General features: G+C 39.9%; 1 long non-coding RNA gene across 1 annotated transcript in view; it reads left to right on the top strand.

The window, feature by feature from the left end:
- Positions 1–7852, top strand: part of LOC137191309 (uncharacterized) — a 31435-nt gene extending 23583 nt beyond the window's left edge. The window contains exons 3-4 of the long non-coding RNA XR_010930386.1: positions 1383–1704; positions 5024–7852. This is a non-coding gene — a long non-coding RNA (uncharacterized lncRNA). The remainder of the gene's footprint in view (positions 1–1382; positions 1705–5023) is intronic.
- Positions 7853–9605: the final 1753 nt, after the last annotated feature.

Here is a 9605-nt window from a genome sequence, read left to right as displayed (position 1 = left end):
AACAGGGTTAACGGTAACTATGGTGAGAAATGGTGGCACTCTTGGATGACTGATCCTGCAATTATGAAGTTGATCAAAAGATTAGTTTCCTGATTGATCATCGGATGAAATGGACGTTTACTGTAGTCTAAGATTTATCCTTTGTATTCTTTGAATATATGATACAGAGGTGACAAGTTTAAGACAAGAAGTTTTAGACAAGTTAATGTTTTTAGCCACACTAGTGATGTGGTTAAGCAATGCCAGTGTTGATTGGTTGGTCCACCACTTTCTTCCAGACTGAAATATCTCAACAACAACAGACATTCATGGACCCCAGAGGATGAAGCCTAATGACTTTAGTGATCCCCTGACTTTTCCTCTAGCACCACCACGAGCTTGATATGTGGTTTTGAGTGAAATGTATTGACTGTAGGGTGGATTGTCATGAAATTTGTGAGAGATGTGCATTTTCTCCAAAGACATGAATTTGAATAACTTTGGTGATCCCTTAACTTTCCATATACAGTAGTGTCACCATCATTCCTGCAAAACTAAACTAATGTCATTCCCATCAGCCTCCACTGCACTTTGGGTTTTCTGCTAATTAGCAAATACTCGCATCCTAACATGCTAAACAAAGATGCTAAACATTATACTTACTTAAAAACGGTATGTTAGCATCATCATAGTGAGCATGTTAGCATGCAGATGTTAGCATTTAGCTCAAGGCACAGCAACAGTAGAATTCAGAGAACTACTATTTTGACAGGTCTGTTGTTTAACTTGCAAATTATTTTTATTTATGAATTGAAGTTTAAATTCTCACACACCGTCAGCACTACCTTTATTGAAAATGCAGTGTTTTGGTCTTAGATCTTTGCCAGACATGCCTATTAGGCTACTTACAGAATGACGGAAATTTTCCTACGCACCTTTAGATGCATTAGACAGCACTAATCTGATGATTTATACTTTGCAGGTAAAATAAAAATATTCCTGCCTACTTGGGAAACATTTAATTTAGAAAACTAAGATTAATGACTATAATAAAATCTCACTATTATATCATAACAGGTAACTTTATGACTTTGGTGGTTAGCTCCACAGCTAATCTTTTAACACTGATGAGTAAAATTCAGCTGAGGAAGCCTTCTACCCAAGAGAAAGACTTTTAAAACTCTTCTGGTCTGAGCTGCCCTTTCTTATATCCTGTCCTGCGGTACAAAGGAGCAGGTGTTGATGGAATTGGAGGGGACTTCATCACGGTGATTACACCTATCACATCGCCTCATGTCATTAAATGAAAAATGAATGGATGCTCTTAAAAAACTGTTGAATCGTTCTTTGACCTCTATGTTTCCTGTTCTTATTGTGTCCATGTGCGTGTGTGTGTTTGGCAGAGAAACAATGTGTGTGTGTGTGCGTGTGCGTGTGCGTGCATGTGGCTATGTGTCAAAACAGTGATGATGGTGAGCAGTACAGATCTGTATTAAGCTGAAAAAGGAAAAAGCACATCATTAACTGGTGGGCCAGCTGCCATCGCTGCATTACCGGCTCTTCAATCTCAAGGTGTGGTCACAAGCCAAGGGCAAAAGTTCTCTGGTGTCCCCTCTGAGCGTGTGAATGATGGACCCCTCCCGCCCAGGCCGGGATTAGCAGTGGCTTGGTGGAGGGCACAGAGCCGATACATTGCAGCTTTTTCATCTCACGGCAGGGTGAAAGGTAAGGCTTTGAGTAAGATTTAAGATGATGAATTCAGCGGTCTGTGGGGATAAGGTTTGACTGGTTTATGAGCTCCGTGTTGTACAGTTATGAAATGTGGTAATACCAGCATCTTTCTGTGAGTGTGTCCGGATCCTCAGCCTCCCTCCCTTTTCTCCACTATCACGACAAGCCCGCTGGACGCCTGTGATCTCTGTTTTGGTCCAATCATCAAAAACCTGAAGTATTTAGGTCAGACTTTAGCCTAGCAAAGGGGGAGACAAGAGGAGAGAAAAATAACAGTGAGAAAAAGTACACATTCCATTATTGTCCTCTGTTCACAGAGCATCTCAAAGCAGAAATGCCGCCAGATGCAACTTCACAGCAGACAAAAACGAGGCTGTTGTGTTAACATCTCTGTGTGTTGAGATGTGTAATGTGTGTTTTATGTGTTGTGAGTGGGGGGTCTTTTGTGTATATGTTTGTGTGGCTGGCTCCTCTGTGTTAAGATGTAAGCTTAATCTTAATCTCCTTGTAGTTGGGTATCAAGCTGGTGCTAAGATTAGCTGACACTGATTGGACCAGTTCCTTAATTGATACCACTGGAGGACCTCCTGCTAGGGGGAATGTGGTCTCTATGTGTGTGTGTGTGTGTGTGTGTGTGTGTGTGTGTGTGAATCTCTGTGTGTTAGAAGTGAATCCCCCCGGTGACCTGGATGAAACAGTACGCTCACTTATCCTTATCGAATCCCAATCTTGTGTTGTCAAGCTATGTCGCGTTGGGAAACACACGCGCACGCCACTGAGGAAGATGAGGTCTCATCCAACATTGTTAGGGGTCCCAGACAGCGTTCCAGACCATGTCAATCAGCACAGCACCCCGACATGATAACTTGGCACAAGAGAAAGCGCAACTGCCTTCATTAATTCCTTCAAAACACACATGTTCAGTGCCCCCACGCATGCAACCATATGAACACATGATATTACACACAAAGAGTTCTTGCTCTGTTAATCATGTCCTTAGACTCTCTCTTCCAATTATAAAAAAGAATAATTCATTTTGCAGCTTTTCTACATATTCATGAGCTCAGTAATACAGACTGAATTCCATACATTGTTGTATGTATGTTCCCGGATAAACTATTGATGTTATTTGAAATTGTTCAGTGTTCTTAAATGTCATCATTAATCTGAACAAGGAGCAGCAGCACAAGCTCATATCCACAGAGGAGAGTGAAAATGCGTTTTTGTCTCTATGGAGTTTGTGTGCGTGAAGAAAAAGATAAAGAATCCAGATCTATTCTACAGCTTTCATTATTGCTTTGTGTATTTGTGTGTGTGTGTGTGTGTGTGTGAGAGAGAGAGAGAGAGAGAGAAGAGAGAGAGAGGAGGGTGAAGGAAGGAGAGAGTCCTTATGTGCATTGGAGGCAGCCAGAAGCCAGTGTGTATCTAAAGGCGTTCAGAGCAGGGATGATCAGAGGGTGTGAGCCCAACACATTCATCAGGGCTCTCCACAGGGACAGAAGTTGAGGCGCGCCACAGAGACAAATAAAAATGCTGCGGACCAAAAAGAAATGAAATAATTTATTCCAGGAATGGAGTGGAGGGGGTTTGGAGACAAGTATGTGTGGAAAGGGAAGGGCAGAGGAATGGATTAAGGCTGCGTTCAGTGTCTGCATGAGATAGAGGCTTGCACTGTGGCCCTGCACTTTTTTCCTATTCCACACTGCCATTGGAAGGAAATTCAATTGCCACTTTCCCTCACTTTCCGCTCGGTGTGCGGAGTGGGAAGGAGAGGGAATGAGAGATAGACTGAACGACTGAATGCAAAGTAAATGCACACATATAGTATGCAAGGCGGAAAGAGCTAAAAAGGCTTCTCTTTTAAAAAACATGGCTGTGGCCTGTGGCCTGCTTCCTCACCAATCACCTTCGTTCCTTTCTGTCTCCATCCTATAACAAGGCCCCCATCCCCTCATCTACACCCTCCATACTGTCTTGTTCCTTGTCAAAGCTTCATGTCTTTAATGTTAATACATCACGGTCCAGCCAGGAACAGAAAGTCACTCCAACAACTTTTAAGTTGAGTCCTACACTCCAAAAGAAATGCAATTTGTTGAGTTCACAAACGGCTGTTGAATGCGGCAATGTGTGGAAATCTCAGTATATTCCCTGCGGCCCGAGGTCTGTTTGTTTAACAACATCCACGCCAGATGGAGGAACCTGCCAGTCACAGTGAGAGGAAACAACAGAGCCGCAAAAAAAAAAAAAAAAAAAAAAAAAAAAGACCTGATGTGTATTGGTGTACAAGGCGATGGGAATATTTCAACAAGTTCAGCCGACCAGCCCCCACTCACTGCAGCGATCAAAGCCAAATGTGGCACTCAAAACCACCATTTGGCCTGTGGGAACATGCCAAATTCAATTTGAGGTAGACTATACTGCCAGTCTAACACCACTCCTCTGAGACATGAGTAACCCTCTCCTCTCATCACCTGTCTCTTTCCCTTTGTGGTCAACCTCTTTCTTTCACCTGTCTTGTCTTTTTTGTCAATGGGACCTGACACGACAGGAATCTAGTGATTAAAAAAAAAAATAAATAAATGTTCTCTGTCTTTATCAACCTCATTAACTGCACTTTGACTTATAGACAAATCAATTTTAATTGCTTGTGTACAACATCTGTATGGTGTGTGTCTGCAGATGCTGAGGGGGGTGAAAAGTTTGAAAGGTTGAGGTTTGGTGATGAGCATTATTTGAAGAGTATTTGTATCAGTGGTAAATACAAATGTCCCTTAATGTAAATATCAATGTATACAGTAAAAATAGTTTGACAATGTTCAAAACATTCGCCACCTGAGACACCAAATGAAATGAAAATGTTGTCTTCAGTCCCTGTTTCACCTGCTTCTCCTTGTTTTCATGTTGTTTTTGAGAAAGCCAAATCCCTTCCAGGAAAAATTTAATGGTCTCACCAAGCTAGAAAAATCCTATTTATGTGAAAACAAAACTTATATGAACATGCACCTTTATTACTTATGTTTGTTGGCAGTCAGAGTCTTAAGTAGCATTTGCTAAGTTTATTGCGTCAGCTTTTTAAGCTGCAGGCAGTCTACATTTGTTTATCATTTGTCTTCTGGGTTGGATTTTCCAATAAAATAGTAAATGAAAGCGAAGTTATTAAGCATCCAACTTGCAAGCTCAAAATGTTGGTCCTTCCCAATAGCACATTAATACTGAGCGTGAATTAACTTTAGTAAAATCACACACTGTAAAAATACTCCATTATGAGTAAAAGTCCTCCATTCTTCCTTTTTCTTTACTGCTTATACCCTAGAGGGATGCAGGGGGGATTTAGAGTCAACAATTCACCTCACCTGTATGTTTGTGGTCTGTGGGAGGAAGCCGGAGTACTTGGAGAGAACATGCAAACTCCACACAGAAGGGCCTCATCTTGCTGGTGGGTTTGAACCCAGAACCCTCTTGTTGTGAGGCGACAGTGCTAACCACTGCAACACTGTGCCGCCCATAAAAGTCCTGCAATAAAACAGTTACTTAAAGGTAAGTACTATTGATACTTAATGTACTTAAAGGAAAAATAGATAACTCAGTGCAGTTAAATCATTAGATTACTGATGCATTAATACTGAATGCAAGCAGAATTTTACCATTGTAGTTGGTCACAATGGAGCTACAGTCTACTCCTTTATATACTGGATAGTTAATCTATTACAATGTATCATATTTTATAACACATCATATTTATTATTTACAGTAAATAAAGACTAACTACAGGTGTAAAATAAATGTAATGAAGTAAAAAGTACAAACTGATGAGTATGCAGATGTATAAAGTGGTATGAAATCAAAATACACAAGTATAAGTATCTAAAAATAATACTTAAGTTCAGTATTTGAGTAAATGTACTTAGTTATATTCCACCACTGCTGCAGGGTCTGTCAGTGTTTAAATGACTGCTGCAAAAGAAATGTTTCAGTACACCAGAGAGAGTTGGAAGAACAGAAATAGTTACAAAAGGGGGAAACATCACATGCTCAGTAAACTTCATTAACTGGTGTTGAGCTTACTGAAAGGTGAATTTGTTTCTACTATAGTAGAAGCTTTTCCTCAGAAATGAAGTCATAACACTATTTATTGACCACTGCTGTCTTATTGCTTGTGCATCATCTCAGCATGTTGAATTTTATATGTTATATATTTTTTAAAAGCATAATAAACATTCATTTACAAATCTATTCCATTTATTACATTTGCTTTTTTCTTTAAATATGATTTCTATAAAATATAAAATAGGTGGGAATGTTGTTATGGAGTCCAGAATTTCAAGTGCATCCTTGTGTTTCTGTGTACACAGTATGTGTATTTGTGTGTGTGTGTGAAAGAGAGAGAGAGAGAGAAACTTATTGTTTGATTGTTAGCTCAGCGCTAAACAGATGCGTAAATAGAGATAAGGGAGCCCAGTCACATCAGATTAGACCAAACAACAAAGATCAAACTGTCACTCACTCTCTCTCTCTCTCTCACTCTCTCTCTATACCAACCACACACAAACACACACACATGCACTCACAGATGTTAAAGTGAGGTGGAACTGTGAAAAACAGACATCAACAGAGTAATGTGCCTCAACCACACATCGAACCTTTATTAACCACAACAGCACATCATGTAAATGTACTCATTGTATGTCTTTGTGTGCTACAGAAACATACTGACACACACTGTGGAATAAATACAGTGATGACGCATGCCATCACATGCCTCATAAACCCTGATGTTACCACTCCAATATTACCATAGGCCGTAGGCAAACGAGAGAGACCGCCATAGAGACCAGAAGGAAGAGAGAGAGGTGCACATGGGTGAGCTGTGATGATGAATTGATTGATGAATGCAAATGAAGATGAATGCATGTGGCAAATACAGATAACAAGAGGAATATGAAGAGTACAGTGGCTGGTTCACCTTTTCCCCGTAGCAGAAAATATGAATAGCTGATGTGTATCTGGCCTATTAATACCACAGCAGCGACAGTGAACACACCACTGAACCAGATATGGATACCTTATCACAAATCATGTGGCCCAGGAACAATGGGCACTAGTCCGTCTATACCATCTGAAGCCTAATCGCCTCACATCCTAACCTTTATTGCCATATGAACAGAGTCCCAAAACTGGCTGTACATCAGTGTACATGTAGAGTAAGTAGCAGCAGTTTATTTTCTTAGTTGTTTGTCCCCAGTGCAACTTCATGCTCATTCCATCACAAAACATGCTGGCTGGAAACAACCGGGTGGAAACCACGGTATGTACAGTATGTGTGTGTGCATGCCTTTGTTTGTGTTTGTGCTAGAACTGAAACGATTAGTGAGTCATTAAATTTGTTGATAATTACTTGAAAACTATTTTGATAGTCAATTAATCATTTCATTTTTCAAGATAAAAATTCCAAAACATTTGCTGGTTTTGGACTGTTGGTCAGACAAAACTAGCAATACATCACACTGAGATTTAGGATATTGTGATAGATATTTTTCACTATTTTCTGACATTTTATAGTATAAATGATTGGTTATTCATGAAAATAATCAATAGATTAATCATTAATGAGAATAATTGTTAGTTGCAGCCATAATTTGTGCCCCCGTGTGAGCAAAGTGAAGCCTACATGTTTGCATTTGTTGTGTGTGTAACTTTTCTGTGTCAGTGGATTAAAGGGTCACTTCTATGTGTGTTATTTATCCACATAGGAATCAGAACTCAGCTTTTATGTCGGGAGTTTTTTTTAATTTATTTATTTTTAACTATTTTCTACTAAAGGAAAACTGTGACAACTGTTGACAGCTTGTTCTCCAGATAATCAAGAGTAATGAGGACACTGATTCTGGAGTGAGATGTTGCTGTTGAATTTTTTAAAGTTGAATTTTTCAGTGCTGTGAGAACCGCAAAAAAAAATTAGACTCCATTGTATTAGGCAGAAAACAAAACTATCTGCATGGCCATAGAGGCAAGTGAGAAAATCTGTTTTGTTTGTTTGTTTTTTCGTGTGTGTGTGTGTGTAATTTTGGTGAACTGATGCTTTAAGAATAACATTAAAAACATTAAAATTTCCAAATAAAATGTAGTCAGTGTGATTTTCATGCACACACACACATACACACACACTCTTACACACTAGTGACCAGAGGCAGGCCTGATGATGACTGGGTTTGGGAGAGTGATGGTTCCACAGGACAGATCTCAAGTCTGATAAAGGGGACAACGCCTCCAGGCATTGATCTGTGTTCACACTATACACACATCTACACAATACTGCACCTTGTGTATGGCTTCTGCTGCATGTGTGTGCGCGCCTTGGAGTCAGTCTCATATTGATGATTGTTCAATTAGATGGAACTAAGGTGTGCGTCCATCATTTACTAACCCTCCAGGGGCGAGACAGCTCTATCAATCCAGCGAGACCTTTGCCCTGTGTGTCCTAAAGCAGTTGTTACATTTAAGCACTCTGTGTGTGGTTATATGAGCATCTGTGTGTATTTTTTTGCACACACACATGCTCAGTGTGTGATCAAGAAAGATAACCCAAAGTCTGCTGAAAATGTTAAACCCTAATCATAAGATCTTTTACTGAGCCTGCTCATGATTTTAGGTTAACTATTGGTCCATTGATTAGTGCTGATGCAAGTTTACACACAGAGGAAGAGAAAGAGGAGAGCAAGGATGACTGAGAGGAAGATAACAGCACATCCCAAATTTAAAGGATATAGCCGGTGATTTCTATATTTTTGTTATTGTCAACAAATCCCACGTGCAGAACCAACAATGAACTGATCCTACTTACGAGTATTGTGTGTACATCCAAAGCCTGATACACCCTATTCCTCTGTGCCGTAGACCTCCGTTGTTGTCCAAACAGTATTAAAACCATGTAAATGAGTCACACTGCTGCACTGGGTGACATGTTCCTTCTCCCCAAAGAGTTTGGTTACAGTAGTTTGTTCAGAAACAGCTCCAAAGACTAATAACAGCAATCATGTTTTCAGTCACTTTGTGCTACATTGCAGCCTAATATCACGGCAGTGAAATAGTCACGAAATTTAATCGATTTGTGTACATGGACACGAATTTCCATTTTTGTTTGCGACACTCAGCACGACTTTCAAAGAGGCTGTGAAGTGGTTCGGTTCAGATGACATCTTTATAAAGTGATAAATTTCAGTATTCAGGTTGGGTGGATGGATAGATCCTTACTTGTAAAAAGTGGATTAAGTGGACTTTGCTGCAGGAGAACACAGTTCCCTTCCAACAATGTTTCAAGTGATTGTTTTAACCCAAACCATGATCTTTCCTTAACCCTAACCAAGTGCTTTTGTGCCTAAACCTAACCAGCCCTTAGCCACAGCATTGTCACACCATAAAACAATTTTTTTAATAAAAACGTGGTGCAGGCATGAAAGATACTTCCAACTGAAATACATTAGTTTTAAAGTCGTGCTAAATTTCATGAAAAAAAATGGAAAATTCATGTCCATGTGCACGAATTTATAGATTAAATTTCATGACTATTTCACAAACCGTGATACTGTGTTTTAGTCAAAGAGGTTGTGATATGTAGCACAACAAACCAGCAAAGCTGCAAACGGAGCCATGTTCCTGCACATGCGCAGTGGCATCTGCTGTACAAGGAACTGCTCTCTGGAGAATGAAAACGTGATTGCTGTTATTAGTCTTTGGATCCGTTTCTAAACAAAATAATGTGCCCAAAGTCTTCGTGGTGAAGGAAAATGTCACTTAGTGCAGCAGTGTGGCTCACTGACATGATTTTAATAGTTTTTGGACAACAGAGGTCTACGGCACAGAGGAATAAGATATAGCCTATCGGACTTTGGATACAC

Source organism: Thunnus thynnus, chromosome 10 (genome assembly GCF_963924715.1).
Source record: "Thunnus thynnus chromosome 10, fThuThy2.1, whole genome shotgun sequence".
Taxonomy (NCBI): domain Eukaryota; kingdom Metazoa; phylum Chordata; class Actinopteri; order Scombriformes; family Scombridae; genus Thunnus; species Thunnus thynnus.
Note: the sequence above shows the minus strand (reverse complement) of the source record. Positions and strands in the feature narration are given on the sequence as shown.